The 16,972-nt window shown below is 37.1% G+C and overlaps 1 long non-coding RNA gene across 2 annotated transcripts; it reads left to right on the top strand.

Moving 5' to 3' along the window:
* The first annotated feature begins 10,331 nt into the window (after positions 1–10,331).
* On the top strand, positions 10,332–14,936 carry LOC114839110. Of its 2 annotated transcripts, XR_003781754.2 has the most exons (5): positions 10,332–10,436; positions 11,532–11,633; positions 12,553–12,711; positions 13,253–13,388; positions 14,814–14,936. It is a non-coding gene; the product is annotated as an uncharacterized LOC114839110 (long non-coding RNA). The 2 variants fall into 2 exon arrangements; XR_003781753.2 differs by lacking the exon at positions 14,814–14,936 and having other exon boundaries at positions 13,253–13,903.
* Positions 14,937–16,972: the final 2,036 nt, after the last annotated feature.

The following is a 16,972-nucleotide window of genomic DNA, read 5'->3' as shown; positions in this document are numbered from 1 at the left end:
GTTTTGAAGAGTTGGCTGCATTACCTTCAGCTTTCAAGCCTGAAAGAAAACAAAACAAAAATCCCCTCACGCTGTGCAGCCACAAGGTAGGGTGTCCGTAACTGAATCCATTGTGGTAATGTACTTTGTATCATCACCGGGCTGTCCTCAATCTGTTGGAATAAAGAATGTTGTACCAAGGTTCAGTATGCACATTGTCATAATTGTTAATAACGCTTTAGAACAAGACTAAACATTTCTGTAAATAATTAAACTTACACAAAAAGTATCTGCTCAGGTTGTGTAAGATCACAACCGCCCAGTCCAACTGACGCAGATGCTGGTCACTTGGTCTAAATACAAATAGGATTAACAAGCTTATACAGGTAATTAAAGCTGATTAACAATAATATCAAAAGTCTACTTACCAAGATTTGAAGGTCCTAAAATGTGTTTACCCGCTATAATACTTGCATTGAATGTGCCAAAATCACCAACTTCACCAGTATTTTTTAAATGTATCATCTGTCGTAATTCAACATTGTCAAACGCATTACGCTCTATAACTCTAACATTGCCATCATTGCAATGACTCTGCATCAGAGAGCTCTACTAGATCACTGTGTAACAAAGTAACGTCCGGTTCATTTGTATTTTGGGGTGTGGTCTGTTGATTATGTGTAGATGTTGTTGGTTGTTCCGTGTCTGGTCTGTTGGTAGCATTATCTTTCACCATTTCTCTAGCTTAACGTGTAAATGACGATCCACTTACAGGTTAAAATATTCTAACTCAATCATACATTTACATACATCACAGTTTTGATGAGTTGACAGTAAAATATGTATTACCTTCAGCTTTCAAGCATGAAAGAAATCGATGAAACAAATCCCCTGACGCTGTGCAGCCACAAGGTGGGGTGTCTGTAACTGAAGCCATTATGGTGATGGACTCTATCATCGCTGGGGTGTCCTCAATCTGTTGGTTGGTAAATAGAGTACAAAGGTTCAGCTGTATGCATATTGTCGTAATTGTTAATAACATTTTATTGACAAAATATTTCTGTAAATAATTAGACATACACAACCTGAACAGATAATTTTTGTGTAAGATCACAACCGCACAGTCCAACTGACACTGATGCTGGTCACTTGGTGTTATGTACTCCCCTCGGGTGGTTCTCGTCTGAGGCGGAGACGTAGTGACCCGTGCTAGTGCACAAGATGATAAAGCCAGATATGGACCGCGCAGAGGTGTGGGGGTGCAACCAATTAAATAAGACACGACAGTCAGACGTTATGGGAATCCCCACCCTGGGGCAGTTTAGTTACTAAGTAAACAAAACCATAACACCCATTTACAGGAACAACAATCCAACCAAAACACAATAGACACAATAGGGAAGGTAGAAGGGATTTTGGGAACGGGGTCCAATCAATGAAAACAATAAAAAGGTCCCTACGCTTCTACACCTCTAACCCTTCCTAACCCGGTCTAGTCCCTAACCAGCTTTCCTAGCTCTTACCAAAACACATGGGTGACTGCCGCCCAGCTAACCTAGTGTGTATAACAAAGTGTTATCTACGTGCAGAAGTCGACCCATGGGCAAAACTATCATTCCCTTCTCCAGGAACCAGGCAGGGTTGTAAATAAGAAAATGGGCTGGAACACAAAACAAAGCAAAATAGAACTAACATTAAGAAATAACAATTCAATCTGCCCACAAATAATCAAACAAGAAAAAGCCCTCCCTCAAGCTCACAAGTCAAACATTACATATATACTAGGGTCAATTAGGCCAATCAACTCCAGCTGCCAGGACCTCAGGCAAACCACGCCCCTGCTCGTCAGCAGCAACTCCGCGCACATGGGAATGGAAGAAAAACATGGCACAGGTAACACTTGGTCTGAAATAAATACAAAGAGGGTTAACAAGCGTATACAGCTAATTAAAGCTGATTAAAAATAATGTCAAAAATCTACTCACCAAGATTTGAAGGCCCAAAAATGTTTTACCAAACACGGCTGGGTTTAATTCCGCTCAACCTAAAACCGGACTATGAAACAGACAATATGAAAGACAGACAAAAGCGCATGGATTACTCAATCGTAAAATGTATTTACACATTCTTAAAAAGTTCAAATGTGTTGTTTGTTAGCATTTGTAATTGCAACACAATTCAAATCAATTACTTCAAATGAAATAACTTCTACTTACAACGTAAACGACATACTCCACACTGGAAACAGCTGACTTCTGTGAAATCTGCAGATTTAATATTCTTTACATTGCCGCAGGTCGCGCCTCTTAACTTTGTCATTGGTTACATGTCATCGTTCATCACGTTAGAACTATACCGGACACAATTATAAAAATTGTGTATAAAGCTTAACTAGCTAATTAGGTAGTTGTTGACGTTTGACAACCAAATATATTGATACTTCCTGTCTGGTAGAAACGCCATTCTCATTAGTTATCGCGGCTCAGCCATGACATCACGTCATTTAATGTTGTCTATTAACGACAAACTTATCCGTTTAAATATGAACGCTCGCTATTGTGTGAAGAAAACAATCTTGCGTTGATCCCCGTTGTACAATTTCATAAGATGCCTTTACAAAAGTTTTGATTACCTGAAATAACATATCTTGACCTGACAACGATTCACCGTTGTTCATGCAAATTTATACGCTACCTTCCGGGTAACTTTGTAACGTTTTGCCATATAATGCAACTTAAAAGTTAATGCTGACTTTAAATAAATATATTATTTTTATTTTTAACAATATTTTAAACCCAACCGTGATACAATCAACCTAGTCATAAAGTGTGGTCGGCCCAGGCATTCACTGTGCCCACCACATTTCAAAATAATACCATTGCTCATGCAATGTTTGTTTACTGTAGTGCTTTGTTGGACTACAAACCTTGTGGTTCCAAAATTAGTGGTTATTTGGGGTCTATTAGTATGGGCAGATTTGATCTTAAGGCCCATCTCTTGTTAAAAATCGTAAGTCCTAACCCCTTCTTTATATCTTACACAAAAAAAGCATGTTACCCACATGTAATTTTGTGGTTGCGGAGAAACACCATGCTACACGCACATTGTAAAACATGGAAGGTTAACACCCACTGGTTGTAGGACATCTGTTGTTGCACTTTTTGGAACATAAAATATGGCGGGGTTATAGCATTGCTGAACCCTGGCACCCTTTTGTTAAACACCAAACATCTTGCCACTGATATAACACTTATTTATTGCCTGGGAATTTAACATTCTGGAACCCTAAGACCCCATTGTAATACATCAAACATATCGCACCTGTTATAACACTCGTTCGGGGTGCTCATCAGTAGTTGTAAAACATCAAACATGGACACATCAACGCAACATGAATTACAAAGTCACCAGACATGCATACGTCATTCCAAGAGTCCAGCTCTAACACACATCATATAGGAAGTCCATACATCACACTGGAAGTTCCACCCTGCAAACCGGATGTCCCGCCCACCAGTCAAATCAATCTGAAAGCCCCGCCCACCAGGGTTTTAAATCACCAAAGTGACACAATATACCCTTCATTTACTACTCATCATCTTGCCAAAGGCAAAGATATAAAAAAAACAGGCCAAGAAGAATGAAATCTATTTAAGTACATGCCTGCTAAAATGAAAATTAATAATAGTGATAGTGTTATGTAGAGTAAAAAAAAGACATGCTTAATGTATAAGGTGTTTCATACTTGATGGTATTGCCTCACTGCATATGAATTCGCATGTTGAATATAAATGTTTTAATGATTCAAAGATGAATATGATGTGTTATTTCTAAATCTTGTAAAAGTATGTGTTAGAACAATGTTTTGGAGTTAAGATATTGAATTTGCAATATGGTTATATTTATTCTTTGAAACTGAAGGTTTTACATTGTTGTGGTGAGATGGAACCTTATAATTCTGAACCGGATCAGAGCTCTCAGAATTATATTTCTAACTGTCCCAGGATTTTGATATGACTTACCCTAAATACAACTAGGGTGAAGGCCTTTTTAAGCTATACAAAAATAAATATACTATGTAAAACCTTTGCTAACAGGGATATGAAATATTTGATGCTAAATATCTCTGAATCATATTCAACGCAGATGGAACCTTATAGTTCTAAGCTTACGAAGAGTCAGTTAGTCAGTCAAGTAAGTCTGTCCGCTTAAGCAGTCTGGCAAAAATGAGGCTTGGTTGGGAACTCTTGGGTCTCTGTAGCTTTCGATGTAGCTTTTCGATTTTTCGATGACTTCCAATATTTGATTTCTGATTTCAAGCGAATATTGACCAATCAGAAAATATTTCATTTTTCGTTCATCAGTTTTGGATTCATAACAAAAATAGACTTCATTCTCATTTGCTCTGTTACATTTCTATTTCTGTTTCTTGTTTTATTCATACCAGGAAATGCACACCTTCTTATAGAATATGCATAGCATTCTCACATGTTCACAGCCTAGTTTAGCAGCAGTACAGTTCAGACTGTGTATGAAGTTAAGATAGAAGTGTTAATGTTCAATACGATTCAGAGGTTTTATATGCCTATAGGCTTCAAATTACTGCTAAATGTCTTGTGGGTAAATAAAGCGATGTGCACATCTGTAAATCACAATCCACGGGACAGTTTTGCATTTCGTAGTTGTATTTAAAGATCGGTGAATTAACTATTTGTGTCTGTACACATTTTTCTTTTGCATGTATTCAAAAACTTTGTACACATACAAGACTTAAGAATTACTGTCAGTGAGGTATTCTGTCATGTGGTGCAGGAGTGCGAGAACCAGGTGCAGGCAGAGGTAGTCAGTATTGATCTTTTATTAAACAAACACCGAGCACAAACAAAACACAATGAAAGAAAAGAGCTGACTTAAGCAGCAAAACGGCGACGACGACGACGAAATCCAATAACAGCAACAATGATCCACAAATGCGGGTATGGGGGGTGGATTCTGCCACGGAGATGTAGATAAGCGACCTACCGTCAACTTGCTTCCATTTAACGTCGCCGTGAGTGAATTTCTTTGGCTTAACGTCGCCGTGAGTGATTTTCCTTGGCTTTAGTAGATTACAACTTTTGGTTGTTCATTGCGTTCTACTGCTCCTATATAGAGAACTGTAAATTAGAACTTTTGAACGTTCAATATATATTGGAAGAACATCAAGACAGTAAATCCAGGTATTGAAACTCCAATTTATGGCCCATCCACCACTGCCCAGACATCCCTGTGGTCCATGATCAGCCATTATTGTGCAGGTTTAACTTACATGTCCTTTTTACGCATTGTATACAGGTGTATTTAATAAAAAAAATAGAAAATTGGTTCTTCCTACCACCATTCTACAATTTTTTATGTAACCTTTATTTAACCAGGTAGGCCGATTGAGACAGATTCTCATTTGCAATAGCGACCTGGCCAAGACAAACCGCAAACGTGCAGGACAACATACAGTTACACAGAGCACAAAAATACAAAATGAAGTAGAGTCTGCAAGAGGTGCCATAACACTTCCTCCACCATGCTTCACAGAAGAGGTGGTATGCTTTGGGTCATAAGCAGATGCTCACCTTCTCATTACTCCTCCTTTCCCATCTTTCTTTTAAGTTGCTGAGGGTTTACTGATCTGGCCAAGAAGGGGTTTTTATTGAACTGGGAAATAATTATTCTGTCATCCACCTCAGATATCTTTTGTAGTCTATAAAATGTGCTGAACTCAAAAATCTGTTTAGGAGATTCAATTAATCCTTGTACATTTTCAATACGGCATTCCAAAATGCAACATTGCTTAAATATTAACAAAATGCGTTCTGAACCTTGCGCTCAAATTAGCTTGTAAATTATAATACATTCAAGGAATCATTGCACTCCAATCCAATTTTCAGATGAGAAATTACATTGAGAAACACAGAAATGCGTATACAAAACAGGTAATTTACAAACATACAAAATGGTAAAAATCACAATATCAACTCTCGAGGGACAGAACAACTGTAGCAATATCAGCCACATCTGGAGCAGGCATGATGCAGAGGTTTATTAAGCTGACCAGTTCTACAAACATATACTGCCAAGGTCAGCCAGACATGGACAGAGACACCCAAGTCTAACTAAATTGGTAATTGGTTTATAAGAGTGAAAAGAAATCTCTGGGGTTTGTGAGAATTGCTTATATCCACGGTATATCCAAATCTTGTGTCAAAGCACTGCACGATCCATCACGCTTAAGTTCTTAGCTGTGGTACAATGATCATGTACCAAACCTGCTTGTGTCTTATTCCTTACGTATACCGATTTACTGTGATGCCACTTAAATCAGAGAAAGAGCAAAGAGAAGTTATATTATGGTTTGGGGTGGCATTCATGCATCAGGGCCGGGCCAACCTGCCATAATGGAGTCAATCATGGATTTAACATTTACATCATGCAGCAGACCCTTTTATTATTGTAACGTTACTGAAACTATTGGTGTACTTTCAATAAGTGCTCCCTAAAGAAATTGCATTTCTGTTTATTTTTGGAAAGTAAGTGATTGCAAAGTATTAATATCTCAATGTCAGTTGTTGAATTAAGTTGCCTTTGTCTGTTCAAGTTGGAAGTATTTGTATTTGTCATGAAATGCTTAGTTTCCTTACTCCGCAACAGAGCAGATAAGAATAAAAACGGTATGATCTAAGGAAATTCATGTTAATGTATGATCTGTTCATATCTGTACACATCTGAGCAAAAAACGCATTTTCTGGGTGTGTACATACCTATATAAAAATGCACCTTTAGCAGGATATATTCTGATTAACCATGTATTTTGATCCATAGTAATACCACATCATTTGTGGTGTATAATTTCTCTTTTATATTTTACATTTCTATTTTATGTAATGTTTGTTAATATGTTTTATAATTGTCTTACTACTGGCGCCGTAGGACGTTTGCCTGATACACCATGTGGCTAAACAAGTGAACTACACACAGACTGATTACAGCTGTACATTTAGATTTTGGATTTAGCTGTAAATATGCGGTGATCACTGTACATTTCATTGTATTCTGTAACATTTACTCATTAGTATTTTCATGAATAGAGAGTGTATGTTTTGGCTCAGTGATATTTTGACCAAGGCATGTGTTATCATTTTATGTTACTAGCCATTCAGACAGTTAACCAAGCAAAAATATGAATACCTGTTAATATGAGTAGAATTCCTTATGTTGTAATATCATGTTGTTATAAACTATTTGTGTGACAATTATTTACACTGACTACACTAGTATTTTACAAATATGTTGAAATCTTTATTTTCCTACACTCACGGCGGCGACGTTCAGACATTGCACATAGTTAATCACTCATGGCGACGTAGCACATTGTTGAACACTCACGGCGACGTTCAGACGTTGCACATGTGAATTCACTCACAGCGGCGGCGTAAGAAATTTTGACAACGTCTGTAACGCCGTCGCCGCCGTGAGTGATTTACATGTGCAACGTCTGAACGTCCCCGTGAGTGATTAACAATGTGCAACGACTGAACGTCGCCGCCGTGAGTGTAGCAAAATAAAGATTTAACATTTCAATCATGGGGGTTTAACAACATATTTGTAAAATAATTACAAATAATAAAATAATTGTTTACTCTCATTCCACTATAGCTATGTCACTATCAGTAAGAAGGCAGTGGTAAGAAAGCTGTTGTAATAACAAACCTTTATCGGAGCACAAATGGTTGAGCCTATTTTGAGTTAATTTTACCTATAAAATATCATTATATATAAGAAATTATAGCAGCACAAACAAAACATTTTACGGCACAAACCAGCACGAACAATTAAGCCTATTTTGCCATAGATTTGCGCTGGATGGGGGACCATCTTTACACAGATAAAAACCTTTAATCGCTTCTACTCCAGTTGTGCTGCTGTCATTTTAAGTATTAGCCCCAAAAAATATTTTATAGTTAATTCTAAAAACATTTTATAGTTCATTTATAGTCACTCCGCCCCCCAAATCCTCCAAATTCACCCATAATGAATTTGTTTGTGCCGTTATAGTTTTTGTGCTGCTTTCATATTTTAAATATTAAATAATATGTTATAGATCAAATTCACTCAAAATAGGCTCAATCGTTTGTGCTTCGTTTGGGTCGGTAAAATCCTTCTTTTTCAACTTTTTTTTGGAAAGGAAAGAAAAAGCTGAAGTGATCTCTTAATTTCTTCCGGAGCTGTATAGCAGAGCTATAGGGCTATGGGAAAGAGAAATGTAGACTATTTACCAAAAGCTATAGCAGCACAAACACAATTTTAGCGACACAAACGGAGCGCAAACGATTAACCTGACCTAAATGAAACTTTTAACACCGACCTAAAGCCAAAGAGATTCGCTCACGGCAACGTTAAATGGGAGTAAGTTGACGGTAGGTCGCTTATCTCCGTGACAGAATCTATGGGGGGTGGATTCTGCCACGGAGATGTAGATAAGCGACCTACCGTCAACTTGCTCCCATTTAACGTCGCCGTGAGCGAATCTCTTTGGCTTAACGTCGCCGTGAGTGAATCTCTTATGCTTTAGGTCGCCGTTAAAAGTTTCGTTTGTGCTGATGCAGCGTTGCATATATTAGACATTTAATTTTAGCTGTCACCAGCCCCACAACCTGCTCCAAACTCCCTCAAAATAGGCTCAATCATTTATGCTCTGTTTGTGCCAAGGTTTGTTTGTGCTTCTACAGTTTTTGGTACATACCTATTCCTACTGGATAGTGCACTGGCTTTAATCTCTTCCCAGCCAACACGTTTATGTGGGGCCCATGTGGGTTACAAATGGGCGACAGGGGTACAGAGTGGGCATGGGCTCAAAATGGGCTTCTTATCTGGGGCCCACTTGGGTCAACTGAGTATGTCCAACATGGGCAAACCCAGTTGGGCTCCCTTTGTGGGGCCTAGGTGGTTCACTAATGGGAAATGAGTGCATGGGTTGAAAATGGGCTACACTTGGGGACTAATTCAGTTTACAGAGGAAGTGCAAACAGTCAAACCCAATTTTTTTTTTTTACAGATAGTACACACATATGCACCTTTGAAATTGCTTGTATCTATACAAATGCCAACACAATTAAAATTTTAACAAATTTTCGGCCAATTAAAAGGATCAAGACCCTGCAGATACTGTCACAGTGGTGCAGTCAAAAGTATGCACACTTTTACTCACAATATAATTTAAACAGTTACAAAAAGACACCTAAAGGTACAGACCATAGACTGTATATATAATGGACGACGCCCTTTCGCTCTTTTCCATTGGTGAAAAATGAAGCCACCAGTGTCCTGATACGGCGCTGACATTTTGGACTTGCGTCTGCGCAGATAGCGATCTTGGGACCAGTTCTGCGCAGTAGTTATGCGCAGTAGCGAGAAGGAAGTAAAGCCCTAAAGCCGCGAAATCAACGGCCCCACCCCTGTGCCCCGCCCTCACTCTCCCTCGCAGAATGCGCATACCGTAATCAATCGCAAGTCCAAGTACAGTACAACCGTTGCTTGTTAAACCTAGACGATATGTTATAGCCTAACTTACATCATGTTTAACCTTAATTTAGAATAGGCATAATACAAAAATAATTGGTAACTTCTAGCTAACGATCACCTGCTAGCTATTAACATGGCTATTAACGAGGCTTGTTGTCTTTTAGCTAACGTTAGCTAGCCCATTACATTTATTTACTAATTAAATAGCTTATAAATTTAACTTACCGAAAAAAATTCAAAGATCGATTGGAAATGCCAGATCGGTTAGCACAATGTACTGCAGAACAACCCATTATGTCCGTGTGAAATTATAGAAATTTAGAGATTAAATGTAAAGTTCCAATCTCCTCAGTCCTCCGAAGATTCAGTGGCTCCTCGGCTCAGATAGCTGTCAATCACAGCTGTGAATCACGACGTCACACCACCGTTTTTAGAGCATTAAATAACTAACTAAAAACAAACTTATTTTAAAAACAAACTCTTGAATTTACATTAGGGTGATACAAACTACAGTAAATGACAGAAACCAGCTTCGGAAAAAATATATTTGAAGGGTAATTTAATTGTTTAGTTGGTCTCGCGTCCCATTGAATAACATGGGGAGGGCGGGATTTATGACCTATACTGGGACCACTCACCAGGGGGCGATCGAGACGTTTTGGCTTCACTTTTCAGGGCTTGTGCGGCACGCTTGGTACAGACACTGTACAACGGTGACACAAAAAAAAAAACCTTTGCAGGATAGATCTCGCGAGATTTCATTCAACACTTCCCATCCCCCTCGCCCTTTTCGCGCTCGCGACGACACCATTCACTCTCTCAGTCTCACTCACACTCTCCTGTAATTTTCGGGAGGAGATTTGGAAGATTCTCGCTGTCTTCGTAGTCAAGGCTAAGTCAAGGTAAGAAAGTTACATTTCACAATATAAATGTTAATTAAAATGCATTGTTTTCAAAACACGATGTTGACCAGAAGCTTCTTGTCACTTTAGAATTTCGAATTCCCCCAAATCGCGCCATATTTTCCCTTATTTCTGGCGCCATTTTTGAAATTGTATAAGATCGATGTGCACATCAAACAGCCAAAATGAAAGCACTTCCTTATTAATTTTTCGAATGCATTACAAGACAAGCCTGTTTAATCGTGTCTGCTCCCGATTATTTTGTGATCACAGAACAAAGCCATACAGCGACCATTTCAGCAGCTAGCTGTTATTTTAAAAGTGTGCGCATTTAATGAAAAAATCCCCTTCTCAAATGTATTTTTTTTTATAAATCTTTAACAAATGTCTATTTCATCACAGAACATTCGAGATTCAAGAAGCTTTAACACCATCTCCGCGGCCTGTGCTATTTTTTCCTTTTTTTATTTAAAGTTAGTGCTAATTCAATTAACAAATGGCACAAAATATACCGAATTAACGTTACAATTTAGAATACTGTTCCAATTCCTTCCTAATGTATGCATTATAAACTCATATAGTAGTTCTCTTAGTAGTTACCTGGGAGGTATGAAAAACATAGCAGTTATTGATTAGTTATAGAACTACCACATTCAACTGAGTGCTATTACTATTTCATTAATCAGAGTTCCTTGTTAGTTAATATTAGTAGAATGTTAATAGTGTGTTACTTATTTGTTCCTGTGTAGTTATTCATTGATGATGGAAGAGTATTCTAAAGTTTTACTAAAAATATTATTATAACACTTAACGGTCAGGGTACATGAATTATCATGAATTCATGTATACATTTTCAACGTTTTTCATTTACAACTACATGGATGAACAACACCTTAATTAAAACATTAACTAAGATCATTACATCATCATGAAATATGATTTATTACGCATGATTATGATTCTTTGTTTACAGTTATGCCACCATATTGTTCATCAGTGTTTCAAAGGAACTAGTCAGCATTTTATTTGAGGGTCCACACACATAATGAAGTCATTGATAGATAATACTTAGTTAGTGATGACTACTGTTTTCAGTTACAGCACTTCCAGAAGATATTGTTTTCCCCCTGAGGACGCTCTTGGAGGTTGCTGCAATGGAGCAGAAATTGGCAGACCCCACCTTCCACAAAACAAGTGGTATGTTCTAATATGACCATTTAGCAGATTTACTGGGCTGATCGTTAATGTTTTTGCACATACAATACTATACAAAAGTCTTAGGCCACCACAAGCTTAGTTGTTTTAGCAAAGTATTAATTACCACCCACATTTATTTTTCGGTTTCTTTATTAAGATGCAGAAAGTACAGGAAATATGTACAGAAAGTACAGGAAATATGTACACAAAATAATAACAAAAAGGCTTCTTCAGGCAAAAGTCAGTATTTTGTGTAATCTCTCTTTGCACTGAGCACATCTCACACCTCTTTTGGGGGGACTGCCCTTAAGTTTTTTGAAGTAATTGTCTGGCATATTTTACCTCGGCTGCTTTCTGCACTTCCCAGAGTTCATCTTTAGATTTAGGCCGTATTAAAAAAAAATTCTGTCTAGGTGACCCCATACTGCCTCTATAAATTCAGGAAAGCTGTTTTTCTCTTCAAATATGATTATACTGTATTAGCAGTGTACTTGGAATCGTTATCATGATAAAAAAAATAAAAACATTCCCAATATGGCACTTTCCAGAAGGAATGGCATTATAAATTAAAACCTGTCTGTACTTTTCCACATTCATGATCCCATCAATTGCTCATGTGTAAGGGGAAGTCACACTAAATACTTCCCACAATTAGCATATGGTCATTATATCATTTCTAAAACAAAAATAATGGTGGCATAACACGTTTGCACAGTACTGTAGCTTTTTTGCTAATAACTTAAATACAAGTATAAAACATCTGTTAGAGAGGCAACTGCATATATTATGGAAGTGTTCCCTGGGAATTATGAAAAATAGAGTTGTATTTAGGGACTCGATACACTATACAAATAGTAGATTACTACTTCCGATGATAATCAGAATTAATTCCCATTATGATAATCTTATTTTTCTTTAGGTTGGCGTGGTGGCAGAAATTGGAGGAAGAACATTGGATGAAGTCACCAGAAGAATGATGGCCTTCCTTTTAGACCACTCCCTATCAAGAGAGTACAATTTTGTTGGCTGCCATGGAAAGCAAGAGTTTCGGGGCTCAAACTGTTTGAGTTTGTATATGGTATGTTTACTCGCTGTTTAACATATTAATGTGCAAACAAAGGTTATTTTGTAGAGTTGAGTTCTTCATAAATCAATTTGATTGTATGCAATTAATTGTCCATACCTGGATAGAGAATACCCTTAATTATGACAATATGGACCAGGTATACTGCCAATTCAGTGATAAGTAACTGTTAATTTGTGGTGTAGCAATCACACAACTCATGGTTTATAATAAATAATAAAGTTAAATCATTATTAAATACAAGTGAGGTACTACAAATAATATAAGTAAAAATACACTAGTTACAAGCAAAGGTAAATACAATAGAACAAAAGTTACACATTTAAATTAAATTAACTGTAGTTTTCAGGTACAGGTACAGAACCAGTCCCTTGTTTGTTTGTTTAATAAACCTTTGCACCAAAAATTTCGTGTTTGACAGAATATTATATCCGATACCATTATTGTATTACCTGAAAAATTACATGGTGGAGATTTCTGCTTTGTTGCAAGGGCTCAAATGAGGAATTTATCTCACTCTTTATCTATTTTACAGGAAGCTTGAAAAAAAATGCCCTTACAAACCAGATTACTAGAAGAGATGCTGAAAAGGCAGTGTCAAAGTGGCTAATTGGTGCCAGGGACAGGGCATGAAACCGTACAGCGAGGGCACGTGGTGGAGAGCAAGATGGGTAAAAGTCATTATCATTAAAACTGCAGTTAAAAAGTGTTTAGCCTACTTATATTTGTGTAAAACACAACATTGTGCTTTTGTCAAACTTTAAACTTTTGTAGGCTAACCTACAACTGTCACCCAACCAAAATCACACACACACACACACACAGTTCAGTGGTTCTGGAGATTTATCTGAATGACTCATAAACAAAAAAAATTGAAAATGTGAAAATAAAACAAAGTGGTTCTGAAAGTTTTTTTTTAGGAAGAAAAATCTATGAGCCATATCTCTTCGCACTTGCACCTCAAGACCCAAAGTATAGAATAGCTCTAGGTGTTCTTATTAGACATTTACTGTCAGATGTGTGTCTGCTATATGTACTGACTGCATATGTGCATCATAGTTATTTATTTATATTAACATAAAATGTGGACAGTCTGATTCAGCCATGGCAAACTAAGTATTGTGGTCACTACCAAAACATGCAGTCACTACCGTAACATGGGATGTTTTGTCAAAAATAAAGTATATTGAATTATCAACTAAGATGTTATGATAGTGTTTGCATATTCATATTGCATATTCAAACTAATTAATCCTTAACTTTAAAATCAGTACAATAAACTTTATGCCTTCTACAAAGAAAGATTGGGTTCAAAATACAACAATTCTCATAAATTACACTAAAAATATTATACAAATTATAATCTTCATTTATTTATCCTGTAAAAATATTTTTAAAAAATAGAAAAAATATATATTTATAAGGTAGATGTAAACAAAATCGTAATAGGTCATTATAAGCCTTCTTAATAAATTATTTAATATTGTGTTTCGGTAGTGACAAATTTGGGGAGAAGGAAAATATTCCAGCATTATCTGAAAATACAAAATGAGAATTAACTGCACAATTACTAGAAAAGCATACCTTGGATATTATACAATTTGCATATATGAAAGAATTGTGAAAAAAAAAAATATTCAAGATGTTTCCAACTCTGACTTTGCACCTATTCTGTAGAATGGCCCATATAGACTCAGCAGTTTTACCTCGATCCATTGACAGTTTGCAACTTCCCCCCACCACCTATTCTCCACACTTCTAGTCCTAACCACTTACATGCGGGGGGGAGTACTCTGGGTTCGGGCTGAATTCAGAGCTTGGAGTCCTCCCTCCGAAAAGCACGGCAAATATGCATTAAACCTTAACCCCTCTAATTGTATGTGTGAACTCGTGAAAAGTGGTAAAAGTTGGTCAAAATCTAAATTTTGTGCCTCCAATATGTGCAGTGCAGGGGGTGTTCCGGGACAGGTTTGAAAACCCCTTATCTACATAAACTTGATTTGGAGCACCAAAAGACTAACCTGACACATCTGTTTGAACTGTGAAAAGGAATTGCAAAAGTAGAAAAATGGTTGATTTATTTTCTCTTTTCAAAGGGCCGTTGGGAGAGCGACAACAGAGGACTGAGATTCTGCACTTTTGTTTTTGTATGTGAAATAAAGAGTTTTCTGACAGAGGACTGTAAAACTACACTTTTGTTTTGTTTGTGAAATATAAAGTTTGTCAAAAGCTTTCACTTTTGATACTTGTCTGTTAATACACATATGTTAATAAATATTCTGTTTATAAAGTAAAGCTTGAAGTAATGGTTTCTGTTCATTGCTTACATATAATGTTTGTATTTAGGGGTTTACTGTAAAATAAGGTAACCCAAAGAGACAAATATGGTAGCCCATATATACACCCGTTGTGGCCCATAAGAGCCCTAGATAAGACCTATCTGGGTCCCATCATCAACCCATGTGGGCAGACTCCTGTAGTCCCTAAATGGGGACTACCTAGGCTACCCATATGGGCCCGATATGGAGCCCATCAAGAGCCCATCATCAACCCATCTGGGCTAACACATGTGGGGCCTCCATGGAAACTGCGGCCAAAATTAGCTGGGTCCCAGTTGGGTAGCCCAGGTGGGCCCCGGATATCAGCCCATTTGCAGCCCCACATGGGTGGGTTGGCTGGGTTTCCACTATAGCTCTGTAACTATCCATAAGAAAGCAAAAACAAACCTTTGTCGGCACAAAATGAGCACATATGGAGCCTATTGAGTGAATTTGACCTATAAAATATTATTTCATATCTAAAAAAGTATAGCAGCACTTTTTGCCGTTACAATTTTCATTTTGGCTGATTCGGTGTTTTAAATATTAGATATTTAATTATAGGGTATGGTGTCACCAGCCCCCACAACATGCTAAAAACTCAATCGAAATAGGCTCAATTGTTCTCCATTTGTGCATTTACATTTTTCATTGTACTGACCCAAACGAAGCACAAACGATTGAGCCTATTTTGAGTGAATTTGATCTATCACATATTATTTAATATTTCAAATATGAAAGCAGCACAAAAACTATAACGGCACAAACAAAATCATTTATGGGTGAATTTGGAGGATTTGGGGGGCGGAGTGACTATAAATTAACTATAAAATATTTTTAGAATTAACAAAAAAATATTTTTTTGGACTAATACTTAAAATGACAGCAGCACAACTGGAGTAGAAGCGATTAAAGGTTTTTATCTGTGTAAAGATGGTCCCCCATCCAGCGCAAATCTATGGCGAAATAGGCTTAATCGTTCATGCTGGTTTGTGCTGTAAAATGTTTTGTTTGTGCTGCTATAATTTCTTAGATATATAATGATATTTTATAGGTAAAATTAACTCAAAATAGGCTCAACCATTTGTGCTCTTTTTGTGCCGATAAAGGTTTGTTATTACAACTGCTTTCTTACCACTGCTTTCTTACTGATAGTGACATAGCTATAGTGGAAAGAGAGTACACAATTATTTTATTATTTGTAATTATTTTACAAATATGTTGTTAAACCCCCATGATTGAAATGTTAAATCTTTATTTTGCTACACTCACGGCGGCGACGTTCAGACGTTGCACATTGTTAATCACTCACGGCGACGTTCAGACGTTGCACATGTAAATCACTCACGGCGGCGATGGCGTTACAGACGTTGTCAAAATTTCTTACGCTGCCGCCGTGAGTGAATTCACATGTGCAACGTCTGAACGTCGCCGTGAGTGATCAACAATGTGCAACGTCTGAACGTCGCCGCCGTGAGTGTAGGAAAATAAAGATTTCAACATATGTGTACAATACTAGTGTAGTCAGTGTAAATAATTGTCACACAAATAGTTTATAACAACATGATATTACAACATAAGGAATTCTACTCATATTAACAGGTATTCATATTTTTGCTTGGTTAACTGTCTGAATGGCTAGTAACATAAAATGATAACACATGCCTTGGTCAAAATATCACTGAGCCAAAACATACACTCTCTATTCATGAAAATACTAATGAGTAAATGTTACAGAATACAATGAAATGTACAGTGATCACCGCATATTTACAGCTAAATCCAAAATCTAAATGTACAGCTGTAATCAGTCTGTGTGTAGTTCACTTGTTTAGCCACATGGTGTATCAGGCAAACGTCCTACGGCGCCAGTAGTAAGACAATTATAAAACATATTAACAAACATTACATAAAATAGAAATGTAAAATATAAAAGA

The sequence above is a fragment of the Esox lucius genome, chromosome 4 (genome assembly GCF_011004845.1).
Source record: "Esox lucius isolate fEsoLuc1 chromosome 4, fEsoLuc1.pri, whole genome shotgun sequence".
NCBI lineage: Eukaryota > Metazoa > Chordata > Actinopteri > Esociformes > Esocidae > Esox > Esox lucius.
This window is presented reverse-complemented; position numbering and strand designations above follow the sequence as displayed.